The 18482-nt window shown below is 43.0% G+C and overlaps 1 long non-coding RNA gene across 1 annotated transcript; it reads right to left on the minus strand.

Moving 5' to 3' along the window:
* Positions 1–643: 643 nt before the first annotated feature.
* Positions 644–17849, minus strand: LOC138924267 (uncharacterized). Its single transcript, XR_011439102.1, has 3 exons — positions 17692–17849; positions 10663–10945; positions 644–1091 (listed from the first exon to the last, which is right to left on the minus strand). It is a non-coding gene; the product is annotated as an uncharacterized lncRNA (long non-coding RNA).
* Positions 17850–18482: the final 633 nt, after the last annotated feature.

The raw sequence follows: 18482 nt of genomic DNA on the forward strand, positions 1-18482 counted from the left end.
ACTCAGCTTCTGCAGCCTGAGTTTGTGGGTTCAGATCCCAGATGCAGACCTACTCCACTCATCAGCCATGCTGTGGAGGCATCCCACATACAAAGCAGAGGAAGATTAGCATAGATGTTAGCTCAGGGCTAATCTTCCTCAAGTAAAAAGAAAAAAAAATGGAAGAAGATTGGCAACAGATGTTAGCTTAGGGCAAATCTTCCTCAGACACACACGCAAAAACTAACATGTGCCTCCTGTAAACACCTACGAAGTAGAGCTGCCTGAGAGAATCTCCTGAAAAGTGTCGAGGCCCAGGACCCAGCCCGGTCCAGTCGTGGCAGAACCCCTGGGTCTGTGGCAGGCGGAGAATGGGATTTCGGGCCTGAGAAGTGTTTGGCCACAGCTCACTCATGTGGCCTCGACCTTCCTCCTTGCCAAAATAGGAACCCTGCCTTCTGGTAAGAATAAAATTCATATGAAAGAGCTTTGTAACACTCTACACAGACGTACAGGAATGCTATTCACATATTCCTTAAAGAAATTTTTAAAATTGTTTTAGCAGGGGGAACGACAAAGGAGACAAGAGGGGTGGGCGTCAGGGGCTCACATGGGCAAGAAAGGCCAACGGCTGAGTGATTCAGCCAGTGAAGATCCAGTGAGGCACTGTTAGACTCAGACATCTTATTTCTTATAAAGATAGTGAAAGGAAGAGGGCCAAAGGCCCCAGGTCCCTGGGTCACTGTCCCACACACCAGAAAGGATGACGCTGAAACAAAAGGGGCTGGATGACCACAACTCGAGTTGTGGAAAGCCCCATTGCTGAGGAGCCAATTGCAGGCTGCAGTGAAGGGCCTTTATCGTCTGTAGCTCTGTGCTGGGGGGGATGGTGAAGGAAGCCCTATCCTCATGAGAAACTGTCTCGTGACAGCCTCCCAAGGGAGACAGGGAGGCGAGTGGGAGACGACTTCGAGGTAGTGCCTCACAGGCCATCCTCTTGTGTTCTGGGAGGATCACAGGGCATTTTGCCAAGGCTCAGGTTAGCCATGGTTCCAGCCTTTGCCTGAGGGACACGGGCAAGGTCACCAGGGTGCCACAGCAGAGCCATTCTCCTATAGTGGGAAGCAAAAAAGGTACAAATGAGGATCAACATGGGGGAGCTAAAGGTGGAGGGAAGGCAGAGAACCTTCTCAGACATTTTCCTTAGGTTGTGTGATAGGAAATATTCCTATTAGATGAAGGCATTTTTTTAGCGGGGGTGATGAAATTGCTCCCTGGGAGGGGACACAATGGGGCAGATGGTGATTGGCAAGAAAGAAAGCTGGATGTCATTTAAAGCCCTCCTCCTTCCACCACTGCCTGCCAGCACCCACACCTTCCCTTTACTCCTGCCTGGACCCCCGCCATGGTCTCCTAACTCTCCTCCTAATCATCCTCCTGATTGCATAGCCAGGGGGTTCATTCTAAATGGAAGAAATGCTTGTGTTACTTTTCTGATCAAAACCCTGTGATGTCTGCCAACTCTCTAAGGTATAAATATTTCAGCACAATTCATTCATTTAAGCAACATGTGTCTACAGAGCATTTTTAGTGTACCCTGTGTTCCAGTCATTGAAGATACAGTGAAGAAGAGGTCTGGATAAATCCCCACCGTCCAGGGAACTCACAGTTACAGTTGTCACAATCTGCACCTCACCGGCTTTTCCACCGTTTTGTCTTCCAGTTAACCAAAGTGAATGACTTTAGGAGAGTGCTGAGCACGTTGTATTGCGGCTTTTGTTTCTGTGTCTGTCTTTTTCTATTGAACATGAGCAGAGCCCGTTCTCAACTTTGTCTGCATCTCCAATACACAGCATGTAACAGGTGTTTAAAATGTAGACTTGACAAGTATTTAAGGAGCATCCTGAGCTGGGTGTAATGGGACACAAGGAAACATTGCCCTTCCCCTTCCCTCTCTGTGTGACCTGGAGCACATTTCATCTCCATCCCCAGCTTCTGCTTCCCAAGGGGCCTCCAGCCCAACCACACTGCTGACTTTTCTTCCTTGAAAACCCTTTCCCCTGTTATCCTGTCTTGCCGTTTCTTCTCTTCTCTTCCTTTTACCCCAATTCCTAACCTGTGGTCATTCAGCCTTCTTCCTATCCTGCTCCCTGAGGAAAGAATTTCTTCTCTTTTTGATCCTGGGAGCTTTGGGGATTGAGTAGATTTGCCCTTGACACATGGACAAGCCAAGAGGAGGAATGTGAGAAGGGGTCACCCTATGAGACACAGACATGGAGAAGTCTGTACACGGAGCACGACCCGATGCCAGCTTCTCCTGGTGTGAGTGAGAGAGGGACACTGATAATGATTAAGGCATAAAACTATCTCATTTGCAAACTGAGTTCAGGATGACCAAGAAACTTCTGCGTATCTTCTATTTAAAACAATGTGTTTATGTTTTGTTTAATTATGTTTTCAGAATGTTTAATTTTGTTTAATTAATGCTATGTTTAAATATGTGTTCAGAAAGAAGAAAGGGCTTATTCACTTAAGAAAAATTGAATTGGAGATATATGATGGTTAATAAAATTGTTGTGTTGTGTGTGTACTTAACAATTTTTTGTTAACATTTAAGTAAATGGGTTCACAGGGACCAGATTCAACTTAAATTTCATCTCCTTGGCAGTCTTTTGACAAGATGTTTAAGCAGATCGTCCCTCTTACTCATAATCCTGATACCCAGTTCATTTTTGTCAAATTATCACAGTTTGTAAATATATATTTATTTGTTGGTTTACTTGTTTATTGTTTGTCTCCCCCACAAGACATTCAGCTCCATGAGGCCAAGAACTATTTCTCTTTCGCTCACAACTGTAAACCCAGAGGGTAATATGGTACTTGGCTTATGGTAGATATTTCGATATTTTTTTATGAATGAATAACTAGATAGATGAGCGTTGAGAACATTTTTTCTTAAGAAGTAAAGGCTATCAGGAGGTTTCATAAAAAGCTGGGACCTATATCATTGTGTGGGTGTTTTTTCTTTTCTTGCTTTGTTAGAGGAAGAAGGCAATGAAATCTTTATCCCCGAATTTCCTTGATTGGTCAACAGTTAGCAACAGAAAGAGCTTAAAATAAGAAGAAAGTGGCTGGCTCCGTGGCCGAGTGGGTAAGTTTGCGCGCTCCGCTGCGGCGGCCCAGGGTTCAGATCCTGGGTGGGGACATGGCACCGCTCGTCAGGCCACGTTGAGGCAGCGTCCCACATCCCACAACTAGAATGACCTGCAACTAAGATATACAACTATGTACGGGGCCAGGGGGCAGGGAATAAAGCAGAAAAAAAAAAAAAAGATTGGCAAGAGTTGTTAGCCCAGGTGCCAATCCTTAAAAAAAAAAGGAAGATTGGCAACAGTTGTTAGCCCAGGTGCCAATCTTTAAAAAAAAAAGAAGAAGAAAGTCTTTTATAAGAAGTTTTGACAGTAAGCTGCTCTGAAGTTCTGAATAGGTTGATGTAAAGTTTGAACCATAGGCAAACATCTGTACCAAAAGCAAAATTTAGGAGAGAGGGGAACTTTGAAACTTTCCTCCTCTCTCTTCACTCTTAGATCATTACCTTGTTTCCTATTTCACTTATAACGGGAGGATTGACACACTCCACCTGTTAGTCACAAAGCTTCCAGTCAACTAGTTAGCGATTTATTCTGAATTATAAACGGACAGCTAGGATCATGAAGTATTTGAGGAAAGCCTCTAACATGAAAGATAGTCTCCAAACAAACAGAATCATTCAAAAAAAAAAGGAAACTTGGAGGAAGAAAGATAATCCGGGCAACAAGAGAAAATTAAATAAAATCCTCAAAATTTATACTTAATATTCTTAGAGACATATGAGAACATATTGCATTTAACAACAGGAATAAGAAAAACTGAAAAATCAGGGAATAAAAAAGAGCCTGAGAAAATAAAAAATATGATAACAGAAATTTTAAAAAAAGTAATCAATGGAAGTTTTGGAAGATTAAGTTGAGGAACTCAGACAGCAGAGCAAAAGGCAAAGAGATGAAAATAAAAGAGAAAAGATAAGACAGTTAAACAATCAGCCCAGCAATCCAATTACAAAATAGGCAGAGGATCTGAACAGACGTTTTTCCAAAGAAGACACACAGATAACCAATAGGTACATGCAAAGGTGCTCAACATCACTAATAATCAGGGAAATACAAATCAAAGCTCCAATAAGGGTGCTGGCCCTGTGGCCGAGTGGTTAAGTTCGAGAGCTCTGCTGTGGCGGCCCAGGGTTTTGCCAGTTCGGATCCAGGGTGCAGACACAGCGCCGCTCATCAGGCCACATCGAGGCAGCGTCCCATATGCCACAACTAGAAGGACCTGCAACTAAGATATACCACTATGTACTGGGGGGATTTGGGGAGATAAAGCAGAAAAATAAAAAAGATTGGCAACAGTTGTTAGCTCAGGTGCCAATCTTTAAAAAAAAACTACAATGAGCTATCACCTCACACCTGTTAGAATGGCTATCATCGAAAAGACAAGAAATAATGAGTGTCGGCAAGGATGTGGAGAAAAGGGAACCCTTGTGCACTGTTGGTGGGGATATAAATTAGTGCAAACAGTATGGAGGTTGCTCAAAATGTCAAAAATAGAATTCCAGCAATTCCACTTCTGGGTATTTACCTGAAGGAAATGAAAACACTGACTCAAAAAGATACATGTACCCCCATGTTCATTGTAGCATTATTTACAATAAACAAGACATGGAAACAACCTAAATGTCCATAGATGGATGAAGGATTAAAAAAACGTGGTATACATATATACAATGGAATATTATTCACTCGGAAAAATGAAAGAAATCTTGCCATTTGCAACATCAGGGACGGACCTTGAAGACATTACACTAAGCGAAATAAGTCAGACAGAGAAAGACGGATAGTGTATGATACCATTTGAAGGGGAGCAGTATTTGCCATTCCAGAATATCCCTCTTTGGTATAAGGATTATCTTGAGCTAGTTATTTTAAAAAACTGCTGACACAGGAAAAACTCTGAAACCCCGTAAAAGGTTACCTTTTTGTAAGAGACATTTACATTTATAAGGGAAATTTCCATTTGTAAAGGTGTCACCCTCTCTGGTAGGAAGAGGAGAATGACTAAATATCTAGAATTCTTATCAATGGAGAAGGCATGGACTTAAATCTGCATAACAGCCATACCCTCAGTTACTGTGCTTTGCCTGATGACCTCCCATAGCTGGCTCCCGATACCCCCAACATCGTCTTTTATCTTTGGCTGGAGATGGTATATAAGGTGATGGCTTGGGCGATTTCGGGGAGTCACTCAGTTTTCCTGCGTCTCTCCCATATATACAGAAGGTATACATGATATTAAACTTCTGTTTGTTTTTCTCCTGTTAATCTGTCTTTTATTAGAGGGTGGGGTCTCAGCCAAGAACATGGAAGGGTAAAGGGAAAATCATTTTTACTCCCCACACACTTTCATGTGGGATCTTAAAAATCAAAAACCAAAAACAAGTTCATAGAATCAGAGAACTGATTGGTGATTGCCAAAGGTTGGGGAGTGAGTGAAATGAGTAAAGGGGTCAAAAAGTATGAACTTCCAGTTATAAAACAGATAAGTCCTGGGGAGGTACTGCACAGCATGGTAACTATAGTTGATAATACTGTATTGTATATGTGAAAGTTGCTAAGAGAGTAGATCTTGAAAGTTCTCATCACAAGAAAAAAATTATAACTATGTATGGTGATGGATGTTAATAAGACTTACTGTGGTGATCATTTCACAACATACACAAATATCAAATCACTATGTTGCACACCTGAAATTAATATAATGTTATATGTCAGTTATATCTCAATAAAAAAAATTTTAATAAAAGAAAAGAATGAGTCTAGGAATGCCAATAGCTGAATAATATAAGTTCCAGAAAGAGAGAATAGAGAATACACAGGGGAAAAATTTAAGAGAGAAATAATAACAATTTTTTTTTCTTAGAACCACATAACAGGGCTGGCCTGGTGGTGTAGTGGTTAAGTTCGTGCACTCTGCTTCAGTGGCCTGGGGTTCACTAGTTCCGATCCCGGGAGTGGACTTACACACCACTTATGAAGCCATGCTGTGGCAGGCATCCCACATTTAAAGTAGAGAAAGATGGGCATGGATGTTAGCTCAGGGCTACTCTTTGTCAAAAAAATGAAAAAGGGAAAAGAGCTGCAGAACATGTTTCTAAATTGAAAGGGTCCACCTGATTCCCAGAATGACAAATGAAAAACTACTCATACCTAGTCAAAAGACCATGAATAGAAAAAGACCAGGAGGGGCCAGCTCCATTGCCAGGTGGTTAAGTTCACAAGCTCCGCTTCAGTGGCTTGGGGTTCCCCAGTTCAGACCTTGGATGCTGACCAATGCACCACTCATCAAGCCATGCTGTGGTGGTGTCCCACATAGAAGAACTAGAATGACCTACAACTAGGATATACAACTATGTACTGGGGCTTTGGGGGAAAAAGAAAAATATATATATGTATATATAACAAGAACAAAAAGAAAAAGACCAGGAATAGAATAAAATTTCTCAAAACTTTTAGAGAGGGAAAAATAGGTCACTGTGGTATGATAGATAGTAAGTCTTTGTCCTTGGTTTCTGTCACAAACCTCCTACAACATATGAAATTGCCTGAGTGTTAGGAGTGTCCTTTGTCACTCATAAAAAGCCCCTTTTGAGTGCCCTGGAGTTTATGCTAATGAAGTCACTTAGGGTGGGGCCTCAGGATAGCCTCAGGATGGGGCTAGTCGCCAGAGAGACCAAGTGATTTGAGAGTTGGAACTTTCAGCCACACTCACTGTACTCTGGGGAGGGTAAGGGTGTGTGTAGAGGGGTTGCAGGTTAAACTACAAAAATTCTTGGGGCCGGCTGGTGGTGTAGCAGTAAAGTTCACACATTCTACTTCGGCAACCTGGGGTTTGCCCTTGCGGATCCCGGGTGAGGACATGGCACTGCTTGGCGAGCCATGCTGTGGCAGGTGTCGCACATATAAAGTAGAGGAAGATGGGCATAGATGTTAGCTCAGGGACAGTCTTCCTCAGCAAAAAGAGGAGGATTGGCAGCAGATGTTAGCTCAGGGCTAATCTTCCTCAAAAAACATTTTAAAATTTTTTTTAAAATTTAAAAAAAGGAAAGAAAAGAGACATGCCACAATTAGAAGGACCCACAACTAAAAGATACAACTATGTACTGGGGGGATTTGGGGAGAAAAAATCAGGGGAAAAAAAGAAAAGAAAGGGGATCCAGGAAACAAGGTAAAGAGGAAGGGACTTCTCAGATGGGTGTATTGGAGAAATAGAGTGATCGCTGTGTGGCAGGACCAGAGATCATCTGGTTAAAACAGGGGAGAATTCAGAGTTCTGGAGGCACAGGAAAAGTGGAATTGCCAGATTGCTTGATTACCTGAAGTATCTGACCATATTGAGATAAGTTTTACAGTGAAAAAAAAAGACGTTATCAAGTACAGGAAAAACAAAGAGTTGTTAGAAAGAAAATGGAATCATCATACTCTTCGTGGCTCAAATGTAAATACATATTATCATAAATATTGAATATTAATTTAAGAAAAAGCTATATCATAACTATGCTGGTAGGGTTGGTGGAAAGGCCTATGTGTTGTTGAGTGATTACAGAGGGAACATGGAGTGGGGTGGGCAAGGTGGGAGACCAGGTATAAGAGAGCCAAATATCCATCTCCATAGCAGAAGTCAATAAATAATGAGTAAAATTAAGAAAAAGCAAAACAAATATATTATTCCTGACTATCAAGGAAATATCACAAGAAACAGACCAAAGGATAATAAAATGTACTATCTGGAGAAGTCATTCTGGGGCTGTTGGGGATTTTGTCCAGTGTTCCACACACCCGTCAATCAAGCACCCCACATAGCGTGATCCCTGAGAGGAAATATGTCGCTCTTGAAGGCATGCTCCTGCAAATGCAAACCTACGCCAGAGAGCACTGTTCGCCCTTTGCATCTGAGGAGAACCAGCACTTCTTCATTCACTGGCTGAATGTGAAGGAGGAGGAAGAATTAATTTAGTGTCTGTTTTAGAGATCTTGGAGAAGTCACCAGTGTTTCGTGGGAGTGAAATATGTCATCACCCAGCCCCCAACCTTAGCTGGGTAGCAAAATGGGAGGCTAATTCCTGTTGGAAAAGGTCCTGAGGTTTATTGAAAGCCCTGAAATGCCCAGAGCAGAAAAGCTCAATCTTTGGTCGTTACCCAAAAAAATCCAGGGCCGTGAGTGTTTATTGGATGTTGTCTTGGGTGTGAGTGTGAATGGTGTGTGTTGGCGTGCCTCCCATCTGCTTGCCTAGGTGCAGACGGAGGCAGTGTCTGTGTGGCAGGAAGAAGGGAGGATAAGGAGAAAGAGGGAATGACTGACCCTCAAAAGTAAATTGACGATAGTCCTATGAAAGAGCAAGTTGACAGTTCAGACTATGTCGAAACAAACTGTTAGGAAAGCCCCCTTAGCTTTTCTTAGTTGCAGAATAAACAGATTTTCACAATCTGGCTCTCCGCAGTGTTCTCCACCCTCCTTCCTCTCTGTACCCCAACGTCTAGCCAGTAAAGCCCTGTGGTTGCTATACGTGCCTCCGTGCTTCTCTCTTCTGCCTGACTTCCCTCCTCCCTGTTCCCGTACTGCTTTATACAAACTCAAACTGTGTCTAGCTGCTTCTTGACCTGTTTCTTTTTCCCATCAGATGAGAGCTCTCTGCAATTAGGAATCATACCTTATTTATCTCTGCTTCTTGGCCATAGCGCATAATAGGTGATGGCTAAATGTTCGTTGAGTGAATGAATCAATGAAAAAGAGAATGAATGAGTGAATTAAAATCTCTGCGAGTGAAGGAACCCATCCATTTCTGTTTGCCTACACCACAGTGGGTAGGGTCTGGCCGGAGAGCATTCACACCTCTGCTGACGTTTACTTTAAATTTTGAAGCAATAAGGAAATTCAGAAATAGACATAAAATTCAGGAGGATCTATATCCTCTCTCCCCTTATTTATGGATCTCCTATAGCAATTATATTTTGCTTTCTTTTGCCTATGTTCTTTTTGGACTCCCTTCCAGATTATGTTACCTCAATATTCTTCCCTCAAAAGACATTAAGAAGTAGGTACAATTTGGCATTTTTGCTCCATGGAAATACTGAGCGTTTTGCCCAGTGTTCATGAAACTTCATGTGCAGATATTTCCATAAGGTTTTAGATTTCATTGAAAAGCAAGAACGAAAACACAACTGAATGAGTAAATAGGCTGAACTTGTATGTGGTTTGGGGCAAGCCAGGTGGGGGAAGCAGTGAGCTAACCCAGGGCCTGCTGTGTGACTTGGAAAATCCTGACACTCAGTACCACTAGCGTAGATTCTAATTTTGCTTTCATCATTTTTTTCTCTCTCTGTTTCTGTTTCTCATTGTGAAATGATGAGGTTGGACTAGATGATCCTTACGGTCCCTTCCACCTCCCAAATTCTGCGTGTAAGTTTTGAATAGGAGAAGTTTGGCGCTGATCCAGGCACTGGGAATGGAGTCATGAACCAAACAGACAAGAATTTCCTACTTCTATGAGGCTTACATTCCTGGGGGGGGGGGGGGGGGGGGGGGGCGGGGTCTAGAGCCCTATGGCTGCCACAGTGATGGGGAGACTGGGGAATGGAGGGTTGGGCCTCGGTAGGATGTCAGGCCAGGGCTGGACCAGTAGGCACTAGGCAGGTTCAGGGGAACAGGTGACACAGGAAACTGGATAGAGTTTGCTGGAGCCAAGTGAGGTGGGATCAGGGAACTGGCTAGCTTCAGGGCCAGAGAATCAAAGATTGGCAGTGGGCACCTGACTGACCAGGAGGAGACATAGCTGAGTTGTACCCACAGGGCATCTGTGCCTACAATACCTCCAGAAGCAGAAAGCCTTTTTAACATCCCTTAGCAGGGTGGCACTGGTCAGCTCCCTCTTATCACATGCCTCCGTATTTTAATTATCTGATTAGCAGCTATTCCCAGCTCTTCAACTGCTCTTTGTACTTAAAAGTCTAGAGGCTCAGTTCTGAATGGAACGTATGTGATTGGGCAGTGACCTCCTTAATACTAGGAAACTTTTGTTAAATGATTATTATGTAATAAATGTTCTGCTAAGCCCTTTACATGTATGATTATCTTTAACCTTTCATTTCACTATACTCCTATGAGGTAGAAACTGTTATTTCACTTTCTAGATAAGGAAACTGAGGTTCAGGGAAGCTAGCCTCCTTGCTCATGGTTATAGGATCAAGAGGAGACATATGATGCCCAGAGCTGTCTCTCTTTCTCTCTCTCTCATCCCAGTTTTCAGGGTGGCAAAAGTAATGTAGATTAGCGATAAACCATTTTGGGGAGCACGGACTTTTCCTTCCCCTTCTCATTTTTCATTAAGAATCCTTCTATTTTTATTCCCTGGCACTCTTAGCCTTTCACCCTGGGCTTTCATTCTGCCTCATTTGGGATGGAGGTGGCGTGGGAGAGCAAGAGCAACAAGTGTGGGTGGCCCTAGCCTGGGAGCCCTGGTCCCCACCGCTGCGTCCTCTCAGCTCCCTGCTCTCTGGTCTCCCTCCACCTCCCCAACATGCACCTTGACCTCACCTTCATCTCTTCCTGGCCTTTTGTTGTTTGAATTCTTCCCAGACTGGCTCAGCTCCATACCATTCCTTTTGGAAGCTACTCCGGTGGCGCTGCGCTAGGCTCACAGGGAGAATCTATCCTGGCAAAGGGGAAACAATCCTTGGCCCTCAGTGCATCCTGTACTCACCTTTCATTTCTTACCTACCATCTCACCTCTTCGTGTCCGTTTGTACCTCTGTCTCCCACTTGATTGTTAATAATTCGAAGTATGGTGAGCGCATTGTAGGTGTCTAATAGACGTTAGCTGAAAGAATAAATGACTCTTCTAATTAGAAAAGACAACTGATACCAGCATTTATTTTAAAAGAAGAAATATCTTTTAAGAAGACAGTATTATGGGGCCGGCCCCAAGCCAGGTGGTTAAGTTCGCGCGCTCCTGTTCAGCGGCCCAGGGTTTTGCCGCTTTGGATCCTGGGCGCGGATGTGGCACCGCTTGTCAGGCCATTTGAGACGGCATCTCACATGCCACAACTAGAAGGACCCACAACTAAAATACACAACTATGTACCGGGGGGATTGGGGGAGAAAAAGTAGGAAAAAAAAAAAAAGACAGTATTATTTGTGAGCCAAAAATCAAAACAAAACAAAATGAAACTAATAAGACAAAAAGACAATCTTTTCTCATTACTTCACCTGTAAAATGGTTATATCTATTACGAGAATTAAATAAAGTTATATATATGTACATATGCATATATATTTGCACCTGTACATGTATGTATATGTACGTATATACATATACTTTAAGTGTTTGGAAAGACTCTTGGCATATAGTCAATACTCAATAAATATCAATATGGTTTTTTTTAAGAATATTAGCCCTGAGCTAACATCTGCTGCCAATCCTCCTCTTTTTGCTGAAGAAGACCGGCCCTGAGCTAACAACCATGCCCATCTTCCTCTGCTTTATATGTAGGACGCCTGCCACAGCATGGCTTAACAAGTAGTGCGTAGGTCGGTACCCAGATATGAACCAGCAAACCCTGGGCCTTTCCAAAGCAGAACGTGGGAACTTAATTGCTGTGCCACCAGGCTGGCCCGATATCAAATATTATAGACTATCATTTTATGGTTGGTGAACTCTTCTCTCTTGCTGGCCAACTTCTTGACAGATTGCAATAAAGGGCACGCTTAGGATTATAGCCAGATAGAACCCAAGCATCTTTAAAATTTGTCAACAAAAACATGAATGGAGATGGCTTGCAGTTGTTTTCTCCCTCTCCTAGGGGTGAAATAAGAGGGAAAGAGGCCATAGTCTGGCCTATAGTCTGTGACAGGCTGTCCCTACCAGGTGGCTCTCCCTCATCATATCTTGCCTCTTCAGATGCCTGGTTATCTTTGATTGCGTGATGAACATTGTTTATGAAAAATTATTTCTAGGAAAAATTTGAGGCCTAAAAATATTATTTTCTTCTAGAAATGATCTTCGTTTTCTTCTACTAGGTACTTGTGGGCACTAACAATCTTAAGGGAGAGAGAAGGAATATTCCTCTACCCTCTAGCTTCTTCTGGCTGGTCTAAGATTTAACTTGACAGGAGACACATAACAGGAGAAAATCAAACAAAGTTTAATAGCCTGTATACATGAGAAAAGCCCAGGAAAACTGACTAACTCGCCAAAATGGCCAAAGCCACCATCTTCTATATCATCTTAAACTAAAGAAAAAAGAAGATGTTGAGGGTAGTGGTTTGGGACTTCAAAGAGGAGGAGGGCAATTCACATGGAGATGGAAAAGCAAATGTTTGATAAACAAAATGTTTGCCATGCCTTGCAGAGACCATGGGACAGGGACAAGACTTCCATCAAATGGACCTTACTAGGTTCCCCCCGTCTGCCACACCTAGTTCATATTATACTATAGTTATTTATCATATTAGTTCCTTCTGAAATAGGCCTTCTACCTTAAATTCTTTTAGGCAGTCAGAGGGAAGGCCAAAGTTTCTTTCAGAGTCTTTTGTTCTTAAAAATAATCAAGCCTCAAAGACACATTTTGGTGTGGTAAATTCTGATCCCCCACGGCACCTTAATCCGGTTTCAGGGTTTGAGATTTTCTTGACTACAAAATGACACAAAGCTGGAGATGGCCAGTGTGCTTGTTGTTTGCCCTTTCTCCCAGGGTGAGCCTTTGGGGCCCAGGTCAAAGGGGCAAGTGATTTACACATTCTCTAATTTGGTGACCTTGGATGCCAAGTTTTGTCCGTCCAGTCCCGAGAAGCTGTCAAAGCAATGGTCAGCTTTCCAGTCTCCTCTTTAAATCAACAGACACCCCCAAGACAGTACTAGAAGCAGAAGTCCTCTTATCTTTTACATGTCTCTTGAAACCATCTTCATCTTACCATCCAGAGTCCAACTTACAATCACCGCTCTCCTGGACCACTGGAATAGCCTTCTAAGTAGTTTGTCTATATCCAGACTTGACCCCTCACAAGTGGTTTCTCCTACTGCAACCAGTGATATTTTAGAACTCTTTCTGGCCCAACCACACTGAGTGTCTTCCTTTTCCTCTCCCCTTGTATGGGGTGTTTGCACAGGCTCTGCCCTCTGATTAGCAGGGGGCTTTCACCCTCCCCTCTTCTTGTAAGTAGCTCCTACACATCTTTAAATCTCAGCTCAGTCTTCTTGCTTTGGAGAAGACTTCTTTGATTCTAGCAAAAGCCCGCCATTACAGGTTATCATAGCACCGGTCATTTTTTCAGAGTAGTCATCACTGCTGCGATGTTATTTGAAGAATAACTTGATGTCGGCCTCTAAAAAGGAAACTCTCTTTTCTCTATTACATCAACTAAAGGAAAACTCCTGTTTCCTTTCTACTCACAACCAATATTCTGACACCAAATAAGTGGGTTTTTTTCCCATACCAACCAATTCTCCAACACCAGCTGGGTGTCTTTCAGAATTGAATTCAATTCAATTCTGACGCTATTTACCTAGAGTTCATGCCAGATTCCACAAGTTAAGTGCTCAGTCCCACGAGACTGTTCCCACTTTAGAGGCCAATTGCAAGTCTGGGCCTCCTGTACTTCTGACCAACCCACCAGAAACGGAGGGTTCCCACGATCCCCTCTTTGGGTTCGGTAGTTTGCTAAAATGGCTCACAGAACTGAGGAAAACAGTTTACTTACTAGATTAATGGTTTTTTATAAAAAGATACATCTCAGAAACAGACAAACAGAAGAGATGGATAGGGCGAAGTATGTAGGAAGGGATATGGAGCTTCCATATCCTTTCCAGGCACATCATCCTCCATCTGTTCACCAATCTGGAAGCTCCCTGAACCCCTTCAGTGGGGTTTTTCATGGAGGCTTCCTTGTGTGGACACAACCGATTAAATCATCAGACAGCGACAGAACTCCACCTCCACCTCCAACCCTTCACTCATCCCTGGAGGTTGAGGGTGGGGGACAGGGAGCTGGGGAGACGGGACTGAAATTCCAAACTTATAATCACATGGTTGGTTCCCCCTGGCAACCCAGTATCCTCGTGTGTTTGATGTACCGTCTTTGTTCTAAAAAGGTATAAAACTGTACTGACAACCTCTCCAGAAGCATTTCTTCCTTTGTGAAGATTGCCTTCCCGGATTATAACCCTCAGCCTGGCTCAAGTAAAATTCACCTCATCTCTCTTATCTATAGAGTGGTTATTGGTTATTTGCGTCCACAGAATGTAAGCATCCTGAGGGCAGAGACTTCTGCTTTGGCTTATTGCTGTATTCTCTGTGTTCAGCACAGCACCTGGCACTTAGTGGTGCTCATTAGGTGCTCCTGAGTGAGTAAATAATGAATGCATGCATGAGTGAGTGAACACATGCCTGAAATGGTATAGACATGTTCTTTTCTCTCGCACCAGGGTTTTTATTGTTAAAATCAAAACCAAATGGAGACCACCCTTGAAAGTCCCCTGAGCAGACAGAACCAGTTTAGTCATGCAAACTAGCTTAATTTAGCTTATTTTGCAGAAGTAACTTGACCTGGATCGTTTCTTGCTTGTGCCTCTGGAAAAGATAAATAAAACTAGAACTGTTTCCCAAGGTTGATATGAAGTAACTACTAAAAATTCTACTATTATAAGCAACCGCTGTGAAGAATAAACAGTCACTCCTTTCTCGTCATATAAGCTACTTTATAACAACATACCCCTGAGCCTCATTCTGCATTTTGGTTTGAGTGCCTCCGGTTTGCAAACTTTTTGGTGCGTGCACAGTAAACTTTTGCTAATCACTTCAGTGATTCATTGTTTTTCTTCACCTTTCTAATCTCTTGACACCATATTTGAGAACTTGGTATTTACAGCTCACGTGCCAAACCACACGGCTCTGTAGAGGGGCTTGTCAAGAATAGTGACTTCTCTGGGCCAGCGGCATGGTTGAGTGGTTAAAGTTCTACGGGCTCCACTTCAGCAGCCTGGGTTTGCAGATTCAGATCCTGGATGTGGACCTACTCCCCTCATGGGCCATGCTGTGGGTTCCCACATAGGAAGTGGAGGAGGATTGGCATGGATATTAGCTCAGGGCTAATCTTCCTCAAGCAAAAAAGGAAAAAAGAGGAGGATTGGCAACGGGTTTTAGCTCAGGGTGAATCTTCCTCAGAAAAAAAAAAAAAAAGGTAACTTCTCGCCTTAACCAGCTGGTGGTTTCCTGTATGTGCTGATGGAGCTCAGGAGGTGAAGTCTCTTTTTGCATCTACCTTTGAGAAAAAGCTTATTAGGTGTCTAGACTTCAGATCTATTGGTATCCCTGGGTTCCATTTTGTTGCTGGTAAAAAAAAAAGGGGGGGGTTACTAATGCTAATTATTTTGCCATCTGAACTGGCTCAGAGGAGAGAGGCAGGGAACAAACGCATTCCAAAGCTGGGCAGTGGCTGCTCTCTCACCTCCCAGTCTTCACCCACTCTGAAGCTCCCCCAACCTCAAGCCACCCTCTCTGAGGGAAAGTAAGCTTTTCCTCTGAGCATCACACTAAGGGGCTCCTGTCCCTCCCCACCCTGTTCTTACTTATCCTCCCCCACTGCACTCCAACATTCGGGTGTCAGACTTTCCCCTCAGCCCCTCATAGTGGGCAACACCACAACGCCTCTTTTTCTTCCAGTGAAGCTTTATTTAACACTTCTTCCACTCAATTATGTAATACATGTTTTCTCATCAAAGAACATTTGGAAAATAAAGATAAGTAGAAGGAAACCGAGCCACCTAAGATTTCATCCTCCCCCCAAAACCAGTGTTAATATTTGGATGTGTTTTCTTCTAAATTTTTCCACGCATGGGTGTTTTAAAAACATAGTCGTAATCATACAGCACATTAAACTTTGCCTTCTACTTTTTTCACTTGTGATAGTGTAGAGGAGGAAAAATAATCTTTTTTCTACTTTTCTAGGTTCTGTGGCTGAGACCTCCCTGTAATAAAAGATTAGCAAGAGAAAAACAAACAGAAGTTTGATAACATGTATACCTCCTGTATACATGGGAGAGACCCAGGAAAACTGTGTTACTCCCTGAAATGGCCTAAGCCACCACCTTAAATACTATCTTCAGCTAAAGACAAAAGAAAGATGTGGTGGGTTGGGGGAGCCAGTTATGGAAGGAGACCAGGAAAAGCACAGTAAAGGGTACGGTTATTATATAGATTTAAGTCAGTGCCTTTGATAACAGTTTATCTTTTGTTAAGAATTTCTTGTGACTTCGAGTTATTCTTCTCTTCCTAGTACAAAGAGGGAGGCACCCTTACGAGTGGAGATTATCAATATAAATATTCCTTACTAAAGGGTAACTTTTGCTGAGTTTTCAGAGTGCCTGCTGTTTCTTAAAAATAATCAGCTCAAAAAAGTCCTTATGCCTAAGAGGTACATTTTGGGGTGGCACATTCAACTACACTTCAACATCATAACATGTTCTAGTTTTATAATCCATAATTCCTAGTGTCTGCATTCCCTTAACCTCTCCCTGTGGCCAGACTCTTTGGTAGTTTCCAGAATTTCATTATCACAAATAGCAAAATAATGTATGTTTTTGTATAAAAATTTCACGGTGCCTTTTTTTTTTTTTTGAAGATTGGCCCTGAGCTAACATCTGTTGCCAATCTTCCTCTTTTTTTTCCCCCTTCTCCCTGAAGCCCCCCAGTACATAGTTGTATATCCTAGTTGTGGGTCCTTCTAGCTCTGCTATGTGGGATGCTGCCTCAGCATGGCTTGATGAAAGGTGCTAGGTCCATACCCAGGATCCAAACGCGTGAAACCCTGGACCACTGAAACGGAGCACACAAACTAACCACTCGGCCCCTGGGCTGGCCCCCACAGTGCCTTTTTGAGGCAAGATGATTCTTAATCCCATTATTGCCCAGGGAAGCAATGTGTTGAAGTTCTTTCATTATTTGGAGGGAAAGTGAATTCCCATTTCCCCCCTCTTTCTCTGCTTCTCTTTGCTGTAAGCCAGTGTTGAAATAAATTTCTAGGTCCAAGGTGTCTGGGGTGCCACATTAGCAAACCAAAACTTAGATAACTTTTGTGTCTCCATAAATGCTCCACTTGACCGGTCAATCCCCAAATGCCAAGCCAACTCTGGGCCTCCTCACCTCAAACAAGGTTCACTATCTGGCCCAGCCAATCAGATCTTTTCTCTTTTTCTCTTCCTTGCTCTTTATTCTTTATCCTATGAAAGCTTCCTGCCTCTGGCCTATTCTGCAGTTCTCTGAATGGAGACTGTCCACCTCATGAAGTATTAAATAAAGTTTGTTCATATCACCTAAATTGTTTTCTTTAATCATTTTCTAACACCCGACACCCCTCTTCTAAGGGCTGATTCTCCATTTTAATGCTTCCGTATCTTATTCTAAGTTGACTTTGGGGAAGTTCACCATTTTTTATGTACTATCCCTTTCCCTAAGCATCATGTACCATATATGAATCTACTACTATGTGCCAAGCACTTACACTTGTTTCGTATAATCCCCACATTGCAAGCCCCATAGGAGTTTTAGAGATAAGAAAATAGAGACTCACCGAACCCAAGCCTTTGGCAAGGGACATCCTTCTAGTAAGGGCTTTCAAGCCCAGGCCCGTCTGTGTCCAAAGCTATGCCCTTTCTTCCGTGTTCTACTTGGGAAGAGAGGGCTCCATCCCTCTCAAGCTTTGAGCTCCATCTTCCTCATCCTCTGCAGGCTGTGGCAGGGGAGCAGGCACTGCTTTTGTTATACCCTTGGTTTCATACTGAAAGTGGAACTTCAGGCAAGTCTCCTAGTTTCTCTTGGCCTCAGTTTCACACCCATAAACTGGACATAAGTATTCCAGAACAGTTTGTCTCAGAGGAGTCATATGAGGGCCTATGGAACAGAAGTTTTCTTTACGTGAAAGCAACTGGCTCCCAGCAGGGGATTACAGGGTAGGGCTGGGGTGGGGAAATTGGAGGGTCTTAGAAGACTCACCTCTTGTTGGGAGTTCAGGCAGGTGCAAAATGCCAGGAGAATCTCAACGATACTTCTTCTCCAGTGGAGTCAGGCAGACACCTGAGGCCCCACCCAGAGAGGCTGTGATCTTAGTTTAGCGAGTACCATAAATTAGGGGGATTTTCCCCAGTTAGAATAATGGGGGACTCATAGTCTTGCCTGAGGACCCATCTGGCTTAGGGCTAAAGGAAAAACAACTGTGCAGCTCAGAGAATGAAATACCAAAATTCTGACTCAACACACAATCAGGATTACTAATTTTTCCTTTTTCCTCAGTCTCTAATCTAACTTGACATGGCACTTCTTTATTGAAAATTTTGATATTTTGTCCATCACGGATTTTTTGCA

The sequence above is a fragment of the Equus caballus genome, chromosome 5, assembly GCF_041296265.1.
Source record: "Equus caballus isolate H_3958 breed thoroughbred chromosome 5, TB-T2T, whole genome shotgun sequence".
Taxonomy (NCBI): Eukaryota; Metazoa; Chordata; class Mammalia; order Perissodactyla; family Equidae; genus Equus; species Equus caballus.